We start from the raw sequence: 26613 nt of genomic DNA, 5'->3' as shown, positions 1-26613 counted from the left end.
CAATAGCATTTACAACTGACAATACTTTACAACAAAAATTAAGACATACCGTAACTAAAGATAATGGAAAATCTACCAGATCAGGAGTGTACAAGATCCAATGTAGAGACTGTGAGAAAATATATATCGGCCAAACAGGTCGAAATTTTGCAGTAAGGTACAAAGAACATACGTCGGGTACCTCACGAACAAAGTCTGTATTTGGCCATCATATAGCATTCAGGGGACAGTAGAACAGAATTTACAAGTTCTTCATTATGCAAATAAAGGCTTACTTATGAATATCCTAGAGGAAATCGAGATATATGCTCATTTGAAAACCAAATCATCAATGCTGCTCAATGACCAATTAGATTTTCGCAAAAAATATTATTACGACCTTTTTGACGAAATTTTATAATAAAAGCATCTACTCTTTTGTTTTTTAAAAATATAAGACTAGTTATACCCATGGCAAAAGCAATGTATGTAAAATATGCTGCATAGAAAAAAATTATTAAATTGACATTGATTATTATAAAAACTATTAGATCGATGATTTTAAAAAAATTTAATCAGCAGTCTCCTCAGTTATTCAGATATACATAATGTGGAACGTACTCCTGGCTGCTACCCTACTGCTATAAAGAATATTGCTGTAAAAACTACAGTTAAAATAAGACGATTCTGCAGCATCCAACGAAGATGCAATTGTGATGTAGGCGACTCGGTATAATCGATATATACCACAACGCCAAGGACTGTCACATCTTTGATGTAACTGGCACTGTAATAGTATTAAGGTTGCCCATAGAGGGCACAACTATTACACATCGTAGTTCACTATTTTTATCTAAAATTTAAATCAGCTGTAGACATACCAACTATCTGCTAATCAGACATTTAAATGAATCAATTTTATGTTATTAGTGTATTTCCTACTTCTATACTTTGACGATGGCGTCATATTATGAACGCTGATTGGCAGTTGTGAAGTAGTGTGACAGGAAGTAGGCGGAGCCTCTGCATATTTAAGCTCGTGCTCAGCGCTCATAACCATCAGTTGACTGCGTAGCAGCGAGGAGAGCTCCGCCTACCATCCTAAGGGAGCCATGGGTATAATTAATTTTATTTTTTCTTGTTAAATTTTGACTTCATTAGACACTTTCATTTTATTTAAAGATTGGTATCTAGTATTTCTTAAAATTTATCCACAGGTCTGATGATGGTTTTGTAGAAAGAACCGAAACCGGTTACCTATATTATTAAAACATACATGATGTGATCAAGACTGAACTTTAGTCAAAATAAACAATAGGAGATAAAAGAACGGCTGTCCCCAGTGCATCTTGGTCATCTAAAGTATAGTGGCACAGCCGCCCCTAATAGTTAGGGGGCGCAGCTTTGGCGACGAGCTGTCACAGACTAGACAGGCCCTCAACGCCTCCAATAGGACTCTCGTTCTGGGATGGACAACACTTTTCTTTAACGTCACGTAGGACGCTCCAGCTGGGACCGGGGGAGAGCCATGGTCTCCTGGAGAACTTCCCCACCATGCTGCGCCGGACTATTTAACATCAACTCGACTCCTATAATAAAGCAACTACTAAGAAAACGAAAAAAAGCATTCGTGATGAAAGTAAATGTCCTCTTTCCACAAAAATAGACAGTCCATTTTCATTTAGTTTTATGAGCAAAATCGGTATAGATTTTTACGTTTGGCTGCACTCGCATCTCATTATTTTGTGGCGTCCAGCGAAGTGTACCGCCACCGATCACAAACGATGAGCAGAGACATACCCACCCTATGTAAAATCAGGAAAAAAAAACCGACCCAGATGGCGCAGTCGGCTTTTGGCGGCCGTGGTGTGCGGACCTCTGGCGTGTGCTGTGCGCTGCGGTCTGCTGCGCTCCGCTCGGTAAGTCAAGCGCCTTTTGCAGTAATTAGCTGCGTTATTTGAGACACTTGATGGATTCATATTAGAAGGAGAGATGGATCAGCCCAATAGAAGAGACACACTGAAATTTGTTTTTGACCAGAAAGGGCTGAGACCGAATTCGTTCGAAACTGAGACATGGTTAGAGGAAGTTGTGAAAATTTCGTTTGAGGATATTATAGGTATTCAAATTGTGAGCAGCATTGTGTATGTCAAGCTTAAAAACATGGAATTGTGTGACAAAATTGTTGAATCTAGTGGCGGAACATTTAAGTTCAAACATCACGATGGTAATGTTAGTGAAGTTCGTGTTACGCATGCTGGCTTTGGATTAAGGGCTGTCCGTATCTTTGAGCTACCATTTGAAATCACCGCTGAGCAGATCAATTCCGTGATAGCTCCTTATGGGAGAATAATTAGCAATTTTACAGAAAAGTGGTCTCCTGCTCACAAGTTCCCCGTCTTGAATGGCATCAGGCAACTGCGAGTTGATTTACACAAGCACATACCCTCGTATATAAATGTTTGTGGTTATCGGGCTATAGTAATATATGATGGGCAGCCAAGAACCTGCGCGTCTTGCGGCGGTACAGGCCATGTCCGCTCGCAGTGTATACAACGCCGAGTGGCCCAGCTACCTGCGGGCCAAGCAGTGAGACCTCCAGCCATGTCAACATTGCCTTTAACTTTTGTAGCCGCTGGACAACTCCATACGCGTGACGCTCCTGACGCTACTCGGGTCGCTACTCAGGATGATGCAGCTCGCGACAGTGAAGTGATAATGGAAGCTAGCGACTCGATGGTGACAACACAGCCAAAGAGTCAAGAAGAAGAACCAAATATCTCTGTTCAAATAGAACAAACTCCTGAACCGGTTAGAGTCCTTCAGAATGAGCAGTCTCCAGAAAACCACAAGGAAACCAACCCATCACTTGCCAGCGAACAGGACCGAGCGCAAGAAACCCAAGAGGTAATGGAAAACGATGAAACCTCCCCAAGAGTCAGTCCTCCAAGGAAACATAAAAAGAGGAGACTAGCTCATAAGGGCGCTGAACAACTGGCACCGCCTTTTCGAGAAAAAGCAAAACAGATTAGCAACAAACTGCATGAAGAACAACATAGTAATCCGGTTCTGAGTATGCAGGCACCTGACCCCTTTCAAGCCAAATAAAATACACCGTGCCCCATGTCAACGGACCATTCGTCACACGAGAGGTTGAAGCTGCTAGCAAATTTCGATGCAGACAAGGTTCTCCCTGATACTAGAAATGCAGAAAAAGAGACATCGAAAGCTAATCAACACAAAACCTGGGCTGATGAATCGGATGAAATGAATCAAGACGAAGAATTGATTGAAACTGGAGGAACGGAACAGACTCCTGTCCCAAGAGATCAACTGAACACGATGGATACATCATTGCCGGAACATACATGTGAAAAGGATTTTCCTCCGAGAGCACTTCGTATGACGAATGTTGACTTCGGTAATGAATATGACAATATGAACGCAGCACAAGCCTACAAAATCACTACGTTGAACATTAATAAGATACGCTCCTCCCTGCATTTACAACATCTGCAAGACTTTCTATACGCAGCTGACGTTGATATACTACTGTTACAGGAAGTAACAGATATTAAATTAGAGAAGATACGTGGATACAACGCCGTAATAAACCCCGGTATCGGTGCAGAGCTGTGTACCGCAATTCTCACGATAGAAGGCATCCGTGTCACACAGATAGCAAAACTTGAAAACAGCAGAGGGGTTGCAGTGACTGTTAATAATGCCCGCATCATCAACGTTTATGCATTGTCAGGCAACAATAACAGGCGTGTTAGAGCGGATTTTTTTAAAAGCGAAATCGTTCATCTCTTCGGTGCACATCAAGATTATATAATCCTAAACGGCGATTTTAATTCTGTACTTAGCCCGAAAGACCAGACACCGAGTTTCAACAAGTCCTTAGAACTGGAAAGAATAGTCCACCAAATGCAGTTAACCGATACCTGGGAACATACCCGTGGCGCACAGGCCGGTTTCACATATTTTACCAGTCACTCAGCAAGCAGGCTAGACAGAATTTACGTCTCGTCCAATCTTAAGAACCATGTTCTCCAGGCTAAGGTCTGGCCCACTATGTTTTCTGACCACGCTGCGTACATCACCACAGTAAATTTAGAAAAACAAGAGACTTACCGAGCGAGGGGCATATGGAAACTCAACATTACACATCTAAAAGATGAGGAATGTCGCATAGCATTTACTATGTTGAACGGTCTCTGTTGGATTCCTTTCATGTTTGATTTCTTAAATCTGTTGTCATTTATGGAATAAATTCCTCTTCTAAATTTACTGTGGCGTTTCTGACTATCTGGGAGGAGACTGAGTAGTGGAACGTGTTACTTTTACACATAAACAAAAACGATCTGTCACACTACTTCACTTTAAAACACAGTTTATATGTAATTCATGTCACACAGTCTCATACGGAACCTACATCCGCTTTCTTTTGTATACTGCATATGATAAGATACTGTCATCCCCCTTCCCTTCTGTGTGAGAGGATGAATGAGCAAATGTATTTCTAGTCGCATGCTTGAGGGTAGCAGACAAGCCTGTCTGCTAGAGAACAGTAGGACCAACGTCGGAACAGGTAGCTACGCTTTCTAAAAGCAAAGAGGTTTCTATCCTTAGTATGGTCCTGCCCGTCCCTTGTCATGTTGGTATAGGAAGCTGCCTCTCTGGTCACTTCCGTTGGTATTTGTGAGGCACCCCTCAGGTAGGAACCACGGCAGTCTGTCCGTGGCGAGCGTCTGAAGTGGTAAGATCTACGGCTAAGCGCGCGTCTGCTAAGTCCATAGGACAATGGATTTCTTAAGTTCAGCTTAACTGAAAATTTAATCACCTTTATTTCAGTTTTAGCTCTAAAATATCTAATGTTATCTTAAATTGCAACACAGTGTATTTCGAGTGTGAAGTTGAGAATATTTTCCAGTAGTTGCTTTGTCACTACTTTGTGAGTAAAGTGGAACCACGTGTTGATCAGTAAATCTAACTAAGATCATCAATCTTAAATGCGAGTGTGCGTGAGATTATAACATCTCGTCTTGACGATATTTTTCAATATAGCAACTTTTCTTTATGTTCAACCCACGTGGGGTGTACTTTGTGAGACCACTACCACCTGCTTATATAATTGTTTGACCCATCAGGTTAATAGTAAGACGTTAGTAACCAGTTCGAGGTTTTTCTTTTGTAAATTGCTTTTCGATCTAATTTATTTTAATTATCAAAATTAATGTGGAGTTACACGCTTTGTGTAAACCAAGTTGACCACGTGAAGCATGTGGTGTAATCATCAAAGTAGCCCTCAGCTATTCTTTTTGGGAAGATTTCACAGGGAGTTAGTATGAATTTAGTATACCAGTGTGTGGTAATTACATGACGGACAGGATTGTGCTACGAACGTAACTTCTTTGGGTGAAAATTGAATCCGTTGGTTGTGGTTAATTTCCTCTTGCATATGTTTCAACGTTCTTCGTGTATTATTTTATGAATGCAGTGTTGTATGCAGTCTCCCAATCATGACTCCATATTTAGTGTGTTCCGTAAGATTACAAACTCACATTTTCACAGTCCTAAATAAGGCACCAGCTCAGTTATTATTCAAGTTTAATATGCTGAAATTTCAATGATCAATGTTAAAATAAATATCCAAATGTAAACTGATTTATTTCTTTTTATTTAAATTCTCTCTCTCTCTCTCTCTCTATATATATATATATATATATATATATATATATATATATATAATCACTGGTTGTTGTATGACTATTAAAAGATGATAATTAATGTTAGTCTGGTTGGGAATTTGGTAAGCTAGACTGGATACCTGGTGAAACAGTTGCGCAGTAATGCAAGGTTAACTTCCCCAGACAGCTCACAGCTTTTAACCCGCTTTTAATGTCTATCAGCACCGTAATCAGAACAAATCAAAGCAACAACGTTATATTGTGTGGCAAGAATGCGAGAAACGATTCCCGCTATACAGTTCTGCCATAGCTTGGTGGTTACAATGTGCAAAGCCTAAAATAAGAAGAATGCTGATCGATTACTCACGACAGAAAAGACGACTGAATTTTATTTTAGCTGCCTTAGAGACCTGTACACCTTGGACACACGATTAATGGAGAACTTTAGCCGGATTCAGAAAGCTAAGGCAAAACTTTTAGCACTGAAGCGGCGACAGTCAAAAGGTTTTAAAGTCAGAGCGAGAATACACAACATTGTAGAAGGGGAAGAAACAGCTGTGTACCATGTAATGCGTGAGAATAAGAGAGGAAACAGAAAAATACTGACAGAAGTTAAGTTACCTGATGGGACCTGGCGCACGAAACAGCATGAAATTCGAAACGCTGTTCATAAATATATCTCAGATATGATGTCCACCAAACCTACCGTCGACGAGGCGTGGCGTGATCTTGTTAGACACGTATCAGGACGAATTAGTACAGAGCAAGTAGAAAATCTCACGGTTGAAGTAGAAGAGGACGAATTGAAAGACGCAGTAGCACAGAGTCCTAAAAATAAGTCTCCAGGACCTGATGGTATCCCCGTGGAATTTTCTACCAAGTGTTCTGGCCACCAATGAAAAGCAAGTTGCTATGTATGTACAACGAAATCATGAATGGCACTCTTGCCGCTCCCAAAGAATTTCCTGAAGGGATTGTAGTTCTAATTCCTAAAAACTCACTTAGCAAAGCAATTGAAAACCTTCGCCCAGTAACATTACTCAACAGTGATTACAAAATTATGGCCCACGGATTAGCAAGAAGAATATAAATGGTTATTAGCTCTGTAACTGGCACGTACCAAACATATGTAGGCAAAGACAGAAACATCTATCAGAATATATGCGAATATAGGGATATAATATAAACCGCAAATGTATGCCGAATAAAATGTGCTTTAGTGTCATTAGACTTCGAGAAGGCGTTTGACAGAGTAGATCATAAGTATCTCCTTGGTATCATGGAAGTAATGGGATTCCCACCACGATTCGTGAGGATTATTCAACAAATTCTGAAAAACAGTGTAGCACGAATAATGATAAACGGACAACTAAGTAGAGAGATTGAATTGACTGGATTCGTACGTCAAGGTTGCCCAATGTCAATGGCCCTTTTCGCAATAGCAATAGAACCTCTCCTCGCGACACTCAAGCATCACCTACAAGGATTGTGTATAAACGGCAAGAAAATAGTGCAACGCCTACGCAGATGATGTGGGCGTCCTGGTTATAAATGAAGATGAAGTGGCGAAAGCTCTTCAGATTGTACACACATATTAACTTGCTTCTGGCGCCAAACTAAGTAAAAGGATGGCCATGCGGTTCTAGGCGCTACAGTCCGGAATCCTGCATCGGGCATGAATGTGTGTGGTGTCCTTAGGTTAGTTAGGTTTAAGTAGTTCTAAGTTCTAGGGGACTGATGACCACAGCAGTTAAGTCCCATAGTGCTCAGAGCCATTTGAACCATTTTTTAAATAAAAGGAAGTCAGGCATCATGAACCTAGGCAGAGGAATATGCACGCAAAATCAGGGACAATTGACGGAAGTATCCACATTGAAATGTTTGGGTATTGAATTTAGGAGCAACATCCAACACACTATTGCCGTCAATTATAAAAAACTACTTGCAAGCATACGAGCATCTGTACAAGGAAACAGTATGAGGCAACTGGACGAGATACAGAAAACCAAACTAGTAAATGTGTATATAACATCCAAACTCAACTATGTTGTCCAAGCTTTTCCGATGCCATTAGAAACAGCAAGAAGAATTTTATCCGCGATAGAAAGCTTTGTATGCCAAGGCAACATTTGCAAAGTGAAATTCAATACACTAACACTCCCAACAAGGAAAGGAGGTTTAAACCTTGTTGATGTCAGTTACAGGTCACGGGCGTTAATATGTGTGTCGAACGTGCAAGCAATGGAAACAGATGCCCGACAGCTTAACGGCTCACTTGCTGAATGAAATTGCTCCAACAAGCATGCAGCCGCCAATAGATGTGAAGCATATACCAGTTGGTCTTTGTCACCTAAAAACTTTTCTCGTTGAGTACAGTTATATCTCCTCGAGGCTCTCTGAACAGCAGTTGAAGAGAGTAGAGGACATCTATACATATTTGATGGAAGCTAAGGAAGGAAATATTATTGAAAGAAAATACCCCAACAACGACTGGTCTGCAATTTGGAAAAATATCCACGATCGGAACTTACCCTCTAAGGTGAAAGCAACTTGGTATAATGTAGTCAACAGGAAAATATCAACTAATTCCAAATTGCATGCTATACGTCTTACAAATTCGCCCTTGTGCGCGTCATGCAACCTTCTTGACACTGAAGAACACCGATTCGTGTGTAAAGGATTAAGAGACATATGGCATATAGTTAAGCAGAAGTTAGCGACCGTTAACAGAACATCTCCAACCGTTTTCACCGCCGCAGATGTTCTGACTCCAGACGCAGTGCCATATCCTGATACGAAAAGAAATGCTTTTAACTGGCTAAAAGGGCACACAGTGCACTATATCTTGAAGGCTGGAAATAAAAGCAAAGAAAGAAGATTACTGGGTGTATCTAACGACTCAGCACCATCATCTCATGCGGACAAAAGACTACAAAAAAAATTACGCATGCTTCCTAAATAGAATCATGGAATAAAATTATACAGGGAACAATAACCGATTAAGATTGCTACGGAATTCAGAGATGTCAGCCTTGCACGTTTACAGATAACTGGAACCCGAATGTCTTCGATCCTTTCACGAGACACTACAGAAAAGAAATCAAGTCCGTGGCAAGACTCACTGGACTACATCCTCCCGACGAAATTAGACAAGTTTTATGTATTTTATTTTTTTTAATCATCTTATGCCATACGCAGAGACGTTTTAAGTTCTAAAAAACGTTTTTCAAGGGGATGCAAAATTTTATATTTTCCTTATGAAGATGAGAGACTTCACGTTTCAGTTTATTTTAATGTATTTGTCTTTCCATTAGCAAGAGGAAGATTCATTACCTTTAATTAATATTAAGAAGAAATATTTATTCTCATTTATGTTAGCTAAGGTAATTTAGGCATCCAGCTTACAGAAAAAAAATAAGAAGCCGAAATAAAAAATATACAAAAAACGAAAAAGTGGCCGAGCACTCGCAAAAAGGAAGAAAAATGAGGATTTGGCATCAAAAACATAAAGTACATAAAATAAAAAAGTAAAAAAAAGTTGGTAGAAGGATGGACTCTTAATAATAATAATAATAATAAAAACGACAAAAGCAAAGAAGCTAGCCGAAGAAGGCAAAACAAGGTGTACGTTTGGAAGGGCTGTGAGGGGAGAAGGGAGGCCCAAAAAAAAAAAATGGTTTAATGATAGTTTCATAATCGTATGGTCTGGGTTCGATTCCATCTTCTGCCCATGATTTTTGATAGGGAAAAAAAAAGATGGCGCAGTGGTTAGCACACTGGACTCGCATTTGGGAGGATGACGGTTCAATCCCGCGTCCGACCACCCCGATTTAGTTTTTCCATGATTTCCCTAAATTGCTCCAAGCAAATGCCAGGTGGGTTCCTTTGAATGGGCATGGCCAACTTCCTTCCTTATCCTTCCTAATCTGATGAGACCGATGAGCTCGCTGTTTGGTCTCTTCCCCCAAGCAATCCAACCCCAGGAAAAAGAATACTTCAGCTATTTTGATGGGAAAACTACCGATCACCGCAGAATGTCCCCATTATTTCGAAATTAAATTGACAATGATAGTCACTTAGCAAGGCAAGTAATTTTTGTTTTGGTTTTTCATGTAGTCGGATTACACTCACCATGTAGGCCAAATGGGAATACATGGAGAGGGCATGATGTTCTGTCCAAGGAACGCTATTGAGAAATGACATCTGAAGCTGACCACAGAGGGATTCTACAGCCCACAACACACATTTCGCTTAAGGACCATGCTATCAAAAACACGATCGTCGCGATTACATTACCGTCACCATGCATGAAAAGCTGTCTTGAGTATACAGGTACACACATGAGCCACTGAAAGTGCTACGCTTTCTGGTAGAACTGCTGTCAGCGATTTGGAATCAAGTCTATCCACTCAACGACTTACTTGCGTTTTATCCTGTAGAGACATCTTTCAATGATTACAGCCATTGGTGAATCATATTCGTGGCACTCTCATATCTCGAAATGAGTCACTTTTTGTTTCTCAGGGTGCATTCTCGTCTATCACCCAAACATATGTATCGATCTTATTAATTATACAGGTATTGACTCATTGGAGCACGTGGTTCGTGATTGAAGTCGCTTCCACAGACTGGTGTAAAGTTCCATCACCTGTACTGTAGGATGACCATTCCAACAGACTATCAATCACAAGAGAGGGTTCCTGTATTGCTCCTTCATAAGGAGTTTAATACAGTGTTTTTTTAGCGCATCCACCCAGTGTACACCACTACACACTTTGTTTTTTCTACCATGACTTAGAGACCTGTGTCAGCTGCTGCTAAACCAACATTAACATACTTCGACCCTGCGGCTGTCAGAGGAAACTCACCATCGCATGGCATAAACTATACAGCTACTACACCACAGGCTGGTAGAAATAAAACACAGACACGATGTTTCTCATTGACGAAAATGTGGAAAACACCACAACATATGGAAACTGGAAGAGTAGACGGTATTTTAGAGTGCATCCAACAACTATTCGAAGGTGATTAACTGTACAGTTAATCTCATCTTCCCATCGAAAAGGTAGTAGATGTCTCAGTGCTCCATTTCGAAAAGCACTGTTCCTTCATTTTTCAGTCACGTTCAGTCATGGCTGAGGGTGTGGCACTGTCCCGCCAAAACCTCCATCTTAGATAATGGTACTCGGGTCGTCAGCTGACGTCACGACCGCCATCTTAGATGATGTCATTCGCTGTTGGGCCGGCCGCTGTGGCTGAGCGGTTCTAGGCGCTTCAGTCTGGAACTGCGCGACCGCTACGGTCGCAGGTTCGAATCCTGCCTCGGGCATGGATGTGTGTGATGTCCTTAGGTTAGTTAGGTTCAAGTAGTTCTAAGTTCTAGGGGTCTGATGACCTCAGATGTTCAGTCCCATAGTGCTCAGAGCCTGTACATCACCATGGTACAGTACAATTGCAACAAATTTCCCCATACATAACCATGTCACAAGACAAATGTCATATATAGTCGCATCATCGATATTTAACAGCAAAATTGTAACAAACTGGCGTATAAACCAACATTATAATACAAAATTATAGCAAATTCCCACATACATTGTGAACACAAGTTGGTTACTATTGAGGCATCAATCATCAGTTGATAAACTGGCTGCCATTACACCAGGAACTATGGTTCGAACAATGACGATCAGTTTGCAGAGTGAATACCATTACTTTCGGTTAGTTGACATGTGGTGACTACCATTATCCCAAATGGAACTGGGGAAATGGTGATCACTTGACAAGGTGACTGCCATTACACCAAATTCCACTGGGGCCATGACAATAATTTGACATATATTGTCATATAGTATCTACCATTAACCAGAATGCATAGTGGTAGTCATGATCAGTTGACAAACTGACTGCCCTTATTCCCAAACTAAGTTATTGGGACAATTACAGTCTATCCTGAATGCTTGGTGATAGTACACTCTGCAGTCACATTAATATCACCGCCTGTGAAATGCCTGAATAAGTCAGTGGGGTCCTGGAAGGTACCTACTGGACTGTGGAGCCATGCAGACATCACTGCCATGGACAGCTGCACGAGCTTTCTCAACTGTGGAACCATGGTGTGAACAACACAATCAAGGTGGTCCTACAGATTCTCAGCTGGATTTTAATCTGGGGAGTTTGGTGGCTAGGGGAGTAGGATAGCCTCATGCTGGTGCTGTGCACTGTGCGACACGTTGCATTGTTCTGCTGGTGGAGGCCATCATGCCAAGGAGAAACAAACCGCATATAGGGGTAGACATGACCCCCTAGAATGGATGCATTCTTGTTTTGATTCATTTTCCCTTATAGAATGATGAGATCACCCAGGGAATGTCCTCTTGCCAGTGCCAGGACCCTTCCAACGACTGCTGCAGAGAGTTTTCTTTCAGAAATTTAATGCCATACACACCCATGGCGATCTGTCTGATGGAGCATAAAACGTGTTTATCTGAAAAGCTCACTTGTCGTCACTCAGTGGTATTGGCGTGCATATTCCAGCCTTCGTTACTGATGAACATCAGCCAGCATGGGTGTATGAACCAGGCATCTGTTTTGGAAGCCCACATGCTACAACGTTCGCTGAACCGTAATTGAGGAGACACTGTTGGTAGCCTCTTGGTCTATATGAGTGGTCGCTTGCTCAGCAGTTGCACGTCGGTATGCTCCTACACATCTCCGAACACGTTTTTCACACCTGTCATCAGTGGCCTGTGGTGCACCATAGTTGCCCTCGCGTTAGTTTTGGGTAGCACCATTTTACTGTGCACAGAATGCTTCACCAACAGTGGCACACAAACAGTTTACAAACTTCGCCGTTTCGTAGATGCTTCCACCCTTGTTCTGAAAGCCAGTGAATATGCCCCTGTGGTTGTCGGATAAATCGCTACATATCCGCATTACGACAATGACTTTACTGGTATCCAGGTCTGCTATATATGTCCTTTACTGCTAGTGCTGTCATCTGCCGTCTGTGAATGATTATTATTCATTGATATCGAGTCCGCAGCTCGTGGTCGTGCGGTAGCGTTCTCGCTTCCAGCGCCCGGGTTCCCGGGTTCGATTCCCGGCAGGGTCAGGGATTTTCTCTGCCTCGTGATGACTGGGTGTTGTGTGATGTCCTTAGGTTAGTTAGGTTTAAGTAGTTCTAAGTTCTAGGGGACTGACGACCATAGATGTTGAATCCCATAGTGCTCAGAGCCATTTGAACCATTTTTGAACCATTGATATCGAACATGATGGTGCTCACATTAATGTGACTGGACTGTGTATTTGTACCATAGCTTGACAGCAGGTGACAGGTCTTCAGTTCAAATAGTATTGTAACACCGGTAGCTGACGGTGTATGTATGTGCCATAACTGTGCAGTTGGTATGACCTACTGGATGTCCCACATTCGATATTTGGCTACAGATAAGTATCAAACGACAATTTAACCAAATATCTCATACACCATGATGCTGCAGCAAATTTGTAACAAATTATTTCACAATTGTTGTATATTACTTCGTACGCAATGGTAAGGAGAGGTGGGCTACAGAGCAGTGCAGCAGTTGTCGTTGTAGGGAAGCTGGACGGGAGCAGAAATGATTAGCGAACACGCGCGCACACACACACACACACACACACACACACGCACACGCACACTACACTCAGCTGGCGGCTACACGGGTAGCGGAGGCTGTGTGACGTGGACTGGGCGGTTTTTTAGGTTAGAAGGCCTCGGGAAAGTACGGGGTGGGCTGCAGTCTCAATGGGTGCATGGCAAATACAGGACGTGCTTGGATCAAGGAACAGTCAGAATTGTAGTTGTAAATTGTTGTAGTTGTGCTGGGTAAGTCCCTGAGCTTCAAGCGCTAATAGAAAGCACAGAAGCTGAAATCGTTATAGGTACAGAAAGCTGGCTAAAGCCTGAAATAAGTTCCGCGGAAATTTTTACAAAGTCTCAGACGGTGTTCAGGAAAGATAGATTAGGTAGAATTGGTGGTGGAGTGTTTGTGTCTGTCAGTAGTGGTTTATCTTGTAGTGAAGTCGAAGTAGATACTCCGTGCGAATTGGTATGGGCGGAGGTTATACTTAACAGCCTAACTAAGTTAATAACTGGCTCCTTCTACCGACCCCCAGACTCCGATGATATAGTTGCTGAACAGTTCAGAGAAAATTTGAGTCTTGTGACAAATAAATACCCCACTCATACGGTTATAGTTGGTGGGGATTTTAACCTTCCCTCGATATGTTGCCAAAATACTTGTTCAAAACCGATGGTAGGCACAAAACATCTTCCGAGATTGTCCTAAATGCTTTCTCCGAAAATTATTTCGAGCAGTTAGTCCACGAACGCACGCGAATTGTAAATGGTTGCGAAAACACACTTCACCTCTTAGCCACAAACAATCCAGAGCTAATAGAGAGCATCATGACTGATACAGGGATTAGTGATCACAAGGTCGTTATAGCTAGGCTCAATACCGTTTCTTCCAAATCCACCAGAAACAAACGCAAAATAATTTTATTTAAAAAAGCGGATAAAGTATCACTAGAAGCTTTCCTAAGAGACAATCTCCATTCCTTCCGAACTGACTATGCAAATGTAGACGAAATGTGGCTCAAATTCAAAGATATAGTAGCAACAGCAATTGAGAGATTCATACCTCATAAATTGGTAAGAGATGGAACTGATCCCCCATGGTACACAAAACAGGTCCGAACGCTGTTGCAGAGGTAAAGGAAAAAGTAAGCGAAGTTCAGAAGAACGCGAAATCCCGAAGATTGGCTAAAATTTACCGACGCGCGAAATTTGGCACGGTCTTCAATGCGAGATGCCTTTAATAGGTTCCACAACGAAACATTGTCTCGAAATTTGGTAGAAAATCCGAAGAAATTCTGGTCGTATGTAAAGTACACAAGCGGCAAGACGCAGTCAATACCTTCGATGCGCAGTGCCGATGGTACTGTTACCGACGACTGTGGCGCTAAAGCGGAGTATTTGAACGCAGTTTTCCGAAATTCCTTCACCAGGGAAGACGAATGGAATATTCTAGAATTTTAACACGAACAGCTACTAGCATGAGTTTCTTAGAAGTAGATACCTTAGGGGTTGCGAAGCAACTCAGATCGCTTGGTACGGGCAAGTCTTCAGGTCCAGATTGTATATCGATTAGGTTCCTTTCAGATTACGCTGATACAATAGCTCCCTACTTAGCAATCATATACAACCGCTCGCTCACCGATAGATCTGTACCTGCAGATTGGAAAATTGCGCAGGTCGCACCAGTGTTTAAAAGGGTAGTAGGAGTAATCCATCGAACTACAAACCTATATCATTGACATCGGTTTGCAGTAGGGTTTTGGAGCATATACTGTATTCAAACATTATGAATCACCTCGAAGGGAACGATCTATTGATACGTAATCAGCATGGTTTCAGAAAACATCGTTCTTGTGCAACGCAGCTACCTCTTTATTCGCACGAAGTAATGGCCGCTATCGACAGGGGATCTCAAGTTGATTCCGTATTTCTAGATTTCCGGAAAGCTTTTGACACCGTTCCTCACAAGCGACTTCTAATCAAGCTGCGGGCCTATGGGGTATCGTCTCAGTTGTGCAACTGGATGCTTGATTTCCTGTCAGGAAGGTCGCAGTTCATAGTAGTAGACGGCAAATCATAGAGTAAAACTAAAGTGATATCAGGGAAGCGTCCTGGGACCTCTGCTGTTCCTGATCTATATAAATGACCTGGGTGACAATCTGAGCAGTTCTCATAGGTTGTTTGCAGATGATGCTGTAATTTACCGTCTAGTAAGGTCATCGGAAGACCAGTATCAGTTGCAAAGCGATTTAGAAAAGATTGCTGTATGGTGTGGCAGGTGGCAGTTGACGCTAAATAACGAAAAGTGTGAGGTGATCCACATGAGTTCCAAACGAAATCCGTTGGAATTCGATTATTAGACAAATAGTACAATTCTCAAGGCTGTCAATTCAGCTAAGTACCTGGGTGTAAAAATTACGAACAACTTCAGTTGGAAAGACCACATAGATAATGTTGTTGGGAAGGCGAGCCAAAGGTTGCGTTTCATTGGCAGGACACTTAGAAGATGCAACAAGTCCACTAAAGAGACAGCTTACACTACACTCGTTCGTCCTCTGTTAGAATATTTCTGCGCGGTGTGGGATCCTTACCAGCTGGGATTGACGGAGGACATCGAAAGGGTGCGAAAAAGGGCAGCCCGTTTTGTATTATCACGTAATAGGGGAGAGAGTGTGGCAGATATGATACGCGAGTTGGGATGGAAGTCATTAAAGCAAAGACTTTTTCGTCGCAGCGAGATCTATTTACGAAATTTCAGTCACCAACTTTCTCTTCCGAATGCGAAAATATTTTGTTGAGCCCAACCTACATAGGTAAGAATGATCATCAAAATAAAATAAGAGAAATCAGAGCTCGAACAGTAAGGTTTAGGTGTTCTTATTTCCCGCGCGCTGTTCGGGAGTGGAATGGTAGGGAGATAGTATGATGGTGGTTCGATGAACCCTCTGCCAAGCACTTAAATGTGAATTGCAGAGTAATCACACACACACACACACACACATATATATATATATATATATATTTATTTATTTATTTATTTATTTATATATATACTTGTAGCTTTTTCTAAGCATTGTGAAGAAACTTTACAAAAGGAGAAGCAGCAATAAAAGCCAGATATCACACGAAGCAACTGAAGACCTTGTGCAGTATGAATGGATTGTCGAAGGCTGACTCAGACAGAATACTGACAAAGACTGCAACTGAGATTGGGCCACGCAGCTGCTACCAGCCATCCTATATCGCAGCAGTAGAGGGTGCTCATAGATGGAGCCCCTGAAGGCATGGCTCAGCGGGCACACATCATTTGATCCATTGGATCCCCATGTGACCTTTATCAGCATCTATCAGAAACATGCATTTACGTTGCCAACTGTGAGACTCTGGTGAGAGAAGCATTGATCTATGATACCACAATAAGCAACAGTGTTACACGAAACTTTAACAAATTTCCCCTCTGCTTTAGCAAAGTAGTAACAAATTGCCTCATACACTGTCACATTTCAGCAAATATGTAACGAATTACCTCATACGTTAATATGTTACAGTGAAATTGTAACAAATTATGGCATATTTTGACATGTTACAGCAAAAAATTGTGATATATAATTCCATTGCCACAGAAAAATTGTAACGAACTGCTCCATACACAGACATTTTGCAGCAAAAGTATAAATTATTCCCCTACACATTGGCAGTAGGTGTCAGCTACTGGTTTAGTATTCCACACCTCAGTGCTGACAGTGTGCATATGTCATAACCTGACAATGAGTATCAGTTACTGGATTGTAAAATTGTATTCTAACATTAGAAACCGACAGTGTGTATGCCATAATCTGACAGTGGTTGTCAGTCAGGTTTTAAAATAGGATCCGAAGTATAAAACACAAGTGTACCAAACTCTCCTATATCTCACTATTATTAAATGAAATTTTAACAAATACCCACATACACCACCATCACTATTTTATATTGTAACAAATTGCATCATAAATCCCCGAAAAAGCAAACTGAGACTTGTTTCAGATATTTTGTGACTTCTTCCAACAAGCAAATCGATTAGTCAGCAAGTTGAGACTTATGAATGCCGGCACCAAGCTCAGTCAGATTAGTGACATGATGTGCACAGATCGGTACACTATTCATGACATCAAACCACATCTTTATTATGACATCATCATGATGCCACATAAGGTCATTGACCTTGACTGCATAATGTCACAATGGAATATGAAGGAATGTATGACGTAATGGTTGTTCACTTTAATAGTCAGTAAAATACTGAGCTTTGATCAGCTGTTTGGTTTTCATGACTGGTAGAACGCCATTGTGACTTTGTGGATTCCATCATATTTGATAGTGTTGTATGGTATTATTAGTTTCAGTTTTGTTGGGCACTTGGAATACTATTTCAAATTCATTAGCTGACACTCACTGGTAAAGTATGGAGTAATATGTTACAAGTTTGCTGAAACATGACTATGTATAGGGCAATTTGTCAATTGCATTTGATGCTTATTTGTAACTGAATATAAAATGAGGGATATCACACGGCTGGCACCATTTATCAAGTTACAGGACATACACAAACTGTCAGGTTCTGGTGTTACAATGCTATTTGAAGTTCATCTGAATCCTACTATCTACATGTATTATCAGCATGCATTCAGGGTAAGGATAGTCACCATAAAAAATTGACTTTTATTTCCCCACCCAGTAGTATCTAAGAGGTAGTGGTAAATGCAGTGTCAGCTTACCATATTTATTCCAGCTGCATTTTGGGGTAATAGCTGTCACCGAGCAACTGTAGTCGTATGGTATGCATGGATGGGAGACCCACCTAATAGGAAACGTTTTTCCTATCCTTCACGCCCTCAGGCATCTTTCTTTTGCAAAGTATGAGAGTTGTGCCTATAAGTGTATCCGTTAAGTATGTAGATGATTGTAATGATATGTGTGTAGTGTAGTGTCATGTTACTGTTGGATAGGATGAGAGGAGGGAAAGGGTAAAACCCTGTGTCAGCACAAAGCGTACACCTCTCAAAGTGCAATAAGCGGCCGCCAAGCTTAATGTCCTGATCTGATGGATGGATGACCATCAATAGCATTTGCATGCCCTCACACACAGTGGAGAGGTTTGAAATTTAATCCAGGATCGTAAGATTGGTGATCAGGGTCTTTACATCGCCACCCCTCGTGTCCCCTCTACCATGAAGGCAAAGGAGAAAATTGTCAAAAGCGGGCAGCATAGTCAGACGCTCATCTACCCATTTACTGGCCGCAATTGAAGGCCGCCCGGAGTGGCCGCGCGGTTTGAGGCCCCATGTCACGGACTGCGCGGCCCCTCCCGCCGGAGGTTCGAGTCCTCCCTGGGGCATGGGTGTGTGTGTTGTTCTTAGCATAAGTTAGTTTAAGTTAGATTAAGTAGTGTGTAAGGCTAGTGACGGATGACCACAGCAGTTTGGTCCCTTAGGAATTCACACACGTTTGAACACAATTGCAGGTGCCTAACTTTGGTGATCCGTAAGTTATATCTGTAGTAACAATAAACGAACAATAACTAGCCTTACTCTGTTTCGATAAATATTTTTATTTTGCGTTTTTTTTCAGGATATCGAAACTTCCTCCTTGTGTATGGAATCTTGGCGTTCATTATCTTAGGCCGTGGTGTATTGTGTAATGGTGCTGTGTGTTAACATCTCGTATTTGGGGCAATACGAATTTATATTTGCGTATTACGAAAATGTGTAGTTTAAATGGTAAAACTCATTAAAATTTCGTCAAAAGAAAATGTTTTAGTTCGGTTTTGTTGTGCTAAAATGTCAGGATATATGAAGTTGGTGAATAAAACATCACTGTAATGTACCTGTGACAATGCTCAGTATCAGAAGTAGTTAATACAGTTACTTTAGCCAGGCAGTTTTACCAGTTCTAATAACATTAAATAATAAATGTCCCATCTATGTACCATGATTAACATAGCCTCAGACCAAAAATCGATGCATTTACGTATTTACGCACAATTTAGAGTCACATTTGGCGTTCAGGCACTTCATTGGAGGCTTCCGGTCATATTTGAGACATTGGGTGAGATGTGTTAATAGTGTTGTGACATTTGACTCTTCCAGTAGCTCACGGCTATAGAACAGTAACTGAAACTGCTTGTTTGTTTGTGTCAGCTATCACAGCTATAGTCTTGGTCAGGTTTGTTTTTTGTACATAGTGTCATGTAGCCCTAAAATAAGATATCAGCTTAATGGCGTGCTTCCGTGTGTTCTGGCATGTTTGTTTTCTTTTATGCACAATACATTGACTACAGACCCATCCGTCTTCTTCGCATGATGTAATGTGAACATGTGTTGCTTTCGTGCCGTTATTTGCAGTCGAGTTCTACACCTGACATACACTATAACCTTTGATGCTCTTTTTTTCTGAGCTTGTACTGATATTCTATGAAACACAAATTCTCTCATCGTTTTCCAGCTCTGGTGGGTCTGATGGCTGGAGAGATCATAATAAATACATTGTTTGAATCGAATTCATTGTGAATGTGGCATGTCTTACATGGGGCGTACGATCGGAACACTCGAGGAGAGATGGAAGGAACATCAGCAACATACCCGACCACATCAACCAAGAAAATACGCTGCCGCCGAGCACTGTCTCTAATACAATGATAGAATGAAATATGATGAGACCTTGTAACGTAGCAATTGCGTTACATAGTAGTGTATAAATGTATCCTCCACTACTTTTCTTTTTACTTGCATTTGTTAATCTTAGTAATTACTTAAAGGTTTCACGTAAATTTAAAGAGAAGAATCCACGCCACCCGTAAGGCTGCGTGAGCAAACTGTTTACTTTGTACTGCAATTAACGTACGAAGAAGCACTTGAAATGATAATACTAGGAAGTCATACGACTGTCTGTTATGTATAGAATGCGGTGAGTTGCCAAGACCGGGAAGGCGCGAGAATAACGCAGCTGGAAGTTACACTGAATTGACAAATGTCGTGGGATAGTGTTATGCACATAAATAGATGGCGGTGGTATCGCGTGCACAAGGCATAAAAGTGAAGTGCTTTGGCTGAGCTGTCATTGGTACGCAGATGATTCACGGGAAAAGTTTGCGACATGATTATGGCCGCACGACGGGTATTAACAGACTTTGAACGCGGAATGGTAGTTGGAGATAGTCGCATGGGATATTCCATATCATAAATCATTAGGAAATTCAACATTCCGAGATCACAGTATCCAGAGTGTGCCAAGAATACCAAATTTCATACCTTACTTCTTATCAAGGACAATGCAGTGGCCGACGGCCTTCACTTAGCGACCGAGAGCAGCGGCGTTTGCGTAGAATTGCGGGTGTTAATAGACAAACAAACTGCGTGCAATAACCGCAGATATCGATGTGGGGCATACGACGAACGTAGCCATCAGGACAGTGGGCTAAATTTGGCGTTAATAGGCTATGGCAGCAGACGAGCAATGCGAGTGCCTTTGCTAACTGCACGACATAACCTGCAGCGCCTCGCCTGGACTCGTGACCATATCAAAACCATGATCTGCTCAGATGAGATCCTACTTCAGTCGGTAAGAGCTGATGACAGAGTGTGGCGCAGGCCCCATGACGCCACGGATCCAGTTTGTCGCCGGCCGCGGTGGTCTAGCGGTTCTGGCGCTGCAGTCCGGAACCGCGGGATTGCTACGGTCGCAGGTTCGAATCCTGCCTCGGGCATGGGTGTGTGTGATGTCCTTAGGTTAGTTAGGTTTAAGTAGTTCTAAGTTCTAGGGGACTTATGACCAGAGATGTTGAGTCCCATAGTGCTCAGAGCCATTTGAACCATCCAGTTTGTCAGCAAGGCACTGTGCAACCTGCTGGTGGCTCCATAATGGAGTAGGCTGTGTTTACATGGAATGGGCTGGGTCCTTCATTATGTTCGGCTACTTCGAGACCATTTGCAGCTATTCACGAATTTCAGTTTCCCAAGTAATGATGGAATTTTTATGGATGACAATGCACCATGTAACCTGACCACAGTTGTTTTCCATTGGTTTGAAGAACATTTTGTACAATTCGAGTGAATGGCATGGCAACATGAATCGCATCTAACATTTATGGGACACAATCTGGAGGTCAGTTCGTGCACAAAATCCTGCACCGGCAACAGTTTCGCAATTATGGACGGCTATAGAGGCAGCAAAGCTCAATGTTTCTGCAGGGAACTGCCAACGACTTGTCAAGTTCGTGCCACATCGAGTTTCTGCACTACGCCCAGCAAATGGAGGTCCGACACGATATTAGGAGGTATCCCATGACTTTTGTCATATCATTGCATATGGATATAATACTTGTGCAGGAATGCAAAATACCTCTCGAATGTTCTAGAATAGACATTGCTTAGATAGACCTTTCTGTTAGCTTAAAGGCGCGCGCACGGCGACGTCGAAGGGGTATCCCCTTGCTGGTCTGCTCTGAAATGTATCGAGAAATCGCAAAAGACGTTTAACAGTCCTAGGAGCTCTTAACTCTTCAGGTTAAAAACTATTTATTTGCATATTAATGTAAACAAGTTGATAGAGAACAATACCTAGTTACTCAGATTCCTCTGTCAAAGCTAGCAGATTTTCATTCATTTTCAGAAGAGCTGTAGAGGCAAGAAACATAAATGAACGCACTGCAGAAATGTTCGTATCTCATGACGGTAGGACCGCGTTCTCGAGTCAAGATGCTGTCTCAGCATGATGGGTCAGTGATTTCTTCTCATGGCTTTGCACGTGCGGGAGTCCTGATATTGCGTCTTCAGAGTTTAGCTACGCAGATGGCTAACTGGTCGTTTGGTGCAATCCCGATCATTCATAACTGGAAGACTCGCGTGGCAGTGAAAAATTAATTGATGCAAGAGTAGGTTCCATTACATATTATTTTTCCGTGTTGCTTCTCTTTTAAAATACGAAGCGCTTGGGGTAGATTTCTGGAGTTCTAGAAATGACTAACGTCAGTAGAATTTCTCTGACTAGTAAGTATTTGATTCGTGAGGAGAATTATATTTAACAAGAATGACGGAAATATCATTAAAAGCGCGTAAGTGAAGACGCTCGCCTGATACAGCTGCTTTTCGCGTGCTCTCGTCTAAGCAATAGATGCCAAACACAACTGCGACACCAATCTCTTGCCAGTGGAACACCTGTTTATTCGAGGGCAATGTGCCTCTCAATTACATTTGACGGTTTATTGCAGTTCTCTTCTATTTATTCGTGTCTACCAATCCTACTTCCCAGGCCACCACAATTTAATCATACTTTGGAAAATTTCAGGGCGTCTATCTACGACAGCGCATAGGCAGGGCTGTCCTTGAGTGATTTTTCGACGAGACGGTGAAATATTGATGCCTGTGGCGTTCGTGGTATTTCACAAAAGTGAGATGGCCGTTAGCATGCTGCACATTTAGGTTTTCAGAATAAAATAGCATTCTTCCAGTTTGCCGAAATAGTCAGGTGCGACTGATTAATACGTTTTAAAATCCAAGTTCCAACCCGTACCGCGATGCAAACGCCAAGTTTCTGAAACAGCATAATTAAGTAGTCTATCGAAATGAAAACGTCAAAAAAACTTGTAAACAGGACAGAGGTTTCAATTTAAACAAGCCTTGGGGTCTGCCAATCAATTTATTGAAATCTCACCAGCGGTCACATCCAGCAGATATAGAAAACGCGGAGAAAATTTGTGTTACATGGAATATCTGTGAAAATTGTGAAAAAAGAGCCTCAAAGGGCGAAGTAGGTGTTGGGACTCGCAGTCGGATACAAACAGCAGCGCGAGATCAACAATAGCGAGTGCACATAACAGCAAAACTCGCAGCATCTGAAGAAGATGGCTTCATCAGACGTCAAAATACAGTATTGTGGTTAAACTGGAGACGACAACTCGACACAGTACCCGGAAGCACACAGCTAATCAATAACAACAAACCCGAGAGATCTCGAAATGGTACCAGCCTGCTTAGCATTTTATTTTTAGCCACGTGTGTTTTATACAGTTATAGAACAATTCAGGAGTGGAATTAGTATCTTGGCACTTAATCTGAAAGTTCACAGTCATGTTTCAGGGAACAATATAAGTTAGACATTAACTGCAATCTTCCAGTAGCTGGGAGTTACAGAATAGTAATTCAGACTGCCTGTTAGTTTGTGTCAGCTATCACAGTTTGTCAGATTGGCATATTATTTCATCCAAATTTGTGTTTTCAGCCGTTGTAGGATTGGTCAGCTCGTATTCGTACATAGCCTCATTTACGCATACAAAACGAAATTTCAGCCGCCTGTTTTCCATTTTAGTAACAATAAAGACAAGTCGCGTTACTAAGCTTAAGTACCAACGCTACTAGGCATTACCATACTTTTAGGAAATGCAACCAAATACAGGAATTTCGGACTTGGCGCTTACTAAACAAAAGGAAGTGCCCATAGTAACAACAATGCATTTAATCATGAATATTCAAAGACTCACACTGAATAAATAAAAAATGCGTCCTTTAATAAAGAACGCATACTTCAGAGCAAAAGCTAAGGCATCAAGCAATGATTTTATTTGCGTTAGATGGAGTTCGCCGTTGGAGTTATAGGCATTGGCACATTTTTCATATAAAATTGCTGGACCATTGTACTCATCTCTCACGAAAAAAGCTACATACACTCTTTCAGGCTGGATGATTTATTAGAATTCAAGTAGCTTTCTTCATTGGTACTCAGACGTTGTGGGGATTCATACAGCAATAGAGAGGAATGAAGGCCGGCCGGAGTGGTCGAGCGGTTCTAGGCGCTAAAGTCTGAAACCGCGCGACCGCTACGGTCACAGGTTCGAATCGTACTGTGGGCATGGATGTGTGTGATGTCCTTAGGTTAGTTATGTTTAAGTAGTTCTAAGTTCTAGGGGACTGATGGCCTCAGAAGTTAAGTCCCATACTACACAGAGCCATTTGAACCATTTTTGAGGACTGAAGAAGTGCTTCATAATAATTCTAAATGATCGCTGAAATTATAAAAACCTACATAGAGTGGCTCAGCCTAAAGGTGGGCGTCCTATGCATCGTCTGATAGATGCGTCTGCCGTTATGCATCTGCCACACTGTACTACTAAATATCACATTATAACTGTGTCCCACAATGTGTCAGCTACCTGCGGCTGACGTTGGGGCAACGAGCGGTTGTGGCCGAGCCTCTTGGAGAGAAATATAGTCGCAGCTACAAAGAACAAGTGAGCAAAATGTTCAAATGCGTGTGAAACCTTATGGGACTTAACTGCTAAGGTCATCAGTCCCTAAGCTTACACACTATGTAACCTAAATTATCCTAAGGACAAACACACACAACCATGCTCGAGGGAGGACTCGAACCTTCGCCGGGACCAGCCGCACAGTCCATGACTTCAGGGCCTCAGACCGCTCGGCTAATTCCACGCGGCAACAAGTGAGCATGTTCGAGTGAAATGTTCTATTTATGGAAGATGAGAAATTAGTGGAAATGTTTTCAAAATTCCCGTAGACTTAAGATGTATCCTTATCACTATACAAGGACCAAGTAGTGCAGGGTAATGCTTGGAGAGAAACGGCGGAATTCGTGCAGAGAACAGGTAAGAAAAATACTATACATTTTCAGTTGATTCATATTTTTTATTACTTAAACAAAAGAAAATAACCACACAAGTACGACTCGCACTCTAAAGATTCCGTAGCAACTTAGTAAATATATTTAGATAGTTCAAAATGGCTCTGAGCACTATGGGACTTAACAGCTGAGGTCATCAGCCCCTAGAACTTAGAACTACTTAAACCTAACTAACCTAAGGATATCACACACATCCATGCCCTACGTAGGATTCGAACTTGCGACCACAGCGGTCGCGCGGTTCCAGACTGAAGAGCCTAGAACCGCTCCGCCACCACGGCCGGCTATTTAGATAATTCATCTGTACGTTTTGATGAGTGAGTTTGCGAGTATCAAAATATATTACATAGATGGCTATCTCTTCTGACTGCACAGACTTGCATGCTCAATTTTTTTACATCTCCAAGGGACCGTAAACCTTAGTATTTGACATAGATTTCGGCTTGATATCTCTTCCCGTTCCTGAGAACAAGAAGTTTTGACAGAAAGCCATATATTTTGATTGCACTGACTAGAACCGTAGGTTATTTATTCTGTCAAGGGACCAGAGAATTTAGTATTTCTGTGTGTAAAAATCCAGCCAGGCTATATTTGTGCTCGCAAAAATCGAAAAGTGGTCTGTCGATTGACTTTACATTTTGACACAACGTTGTATTCGATTAGTCACGTGTTCTTATATACCTACTTTTATTATACATAATTGAATATGTAAACTACACGGCGATGCAAAATTCCTATTATAATCTTCTACGGGTTGTAGAGGAACCTAGTAGATGACTTTTTGATAACGAACTGATGCCGGAAATGTATTGTTTCGATACAAAATAATTTTGAATATAGTATCATTTTCAAATCCCCCACATCATGGTACGCACACAAGCTGAGAAGAGGGGGCCGTCGTGAATCAATGTTATAATTATGACATCACATTAACACCTTCGTTCGAAAATGAACACACTTCGTACGCCGCGGTCGCAGAGTAGACACTTTTATTGCTTAAAGATGACCGGTTTCAACATTCTTATGCTGCCATCATCTGATCTTTTGGAACTTGTTATAAAATTGTGGTGTTACATTAAGCGAATTCAAAGCACAGCTGTGCGGCAAGCTTGTGAAAATCATGTTGGCCACAAGCATGCATGGACGATACGAGGATTTTACCTGTGTGCTTTTTATCTGTGTGTATTTCATCAACCGGATTTTTGTCGAGACATGTATACGTGGGGAGTGCCTTCTATCCTTTGACTTCATGTAATGTAGTACGGCAATTCTATAACTAGTTCCATAAGATCAGATGATGGCAGCATAAGACTGATGATACAGTTAATCTTGAACCAATAAAAGTGTCTACACTGCGATAGCGGCGTAGAGGTGTCTTCATTTTCAACCATAGCGATCGCCCCGCAGCACAGCATGTTTACCTTACCTTTGTTCGACTACAACAACGGCTACGAGAAATTGGCACGGTCGAAACTGGGAGGGTTGGCTGTGATGCTCCACAGGCGGGCTGTACTCTCCATTTTGAAGCGAACATCTTTCGTCACGTAGAAGAGAACCTGAGGACAAGTACTCCAAACATTGTCCATGCCATGTGCTCGTACAGCACGTATGTCAGAGTTCATTGTCTCCGCTGTGTGGGTT

Source organism: Schistocerca serialis, chromosome 4, assembly GCF_023864345.2.
Source record: "Schistocerca serialis cubense isolate TAMUIC-IGC-003099 chromosome 4, iqSchSeri2.2, whole genome shotgun sequence".
NCBI lineage: Eukaryota > Metazoa > Arthropoda > Insecta > Orthoptera > Acrididae > Schistocerca > Schistocerca serialis.
This window is presented reverse-complemented; position numbering follows the sequence as displayed.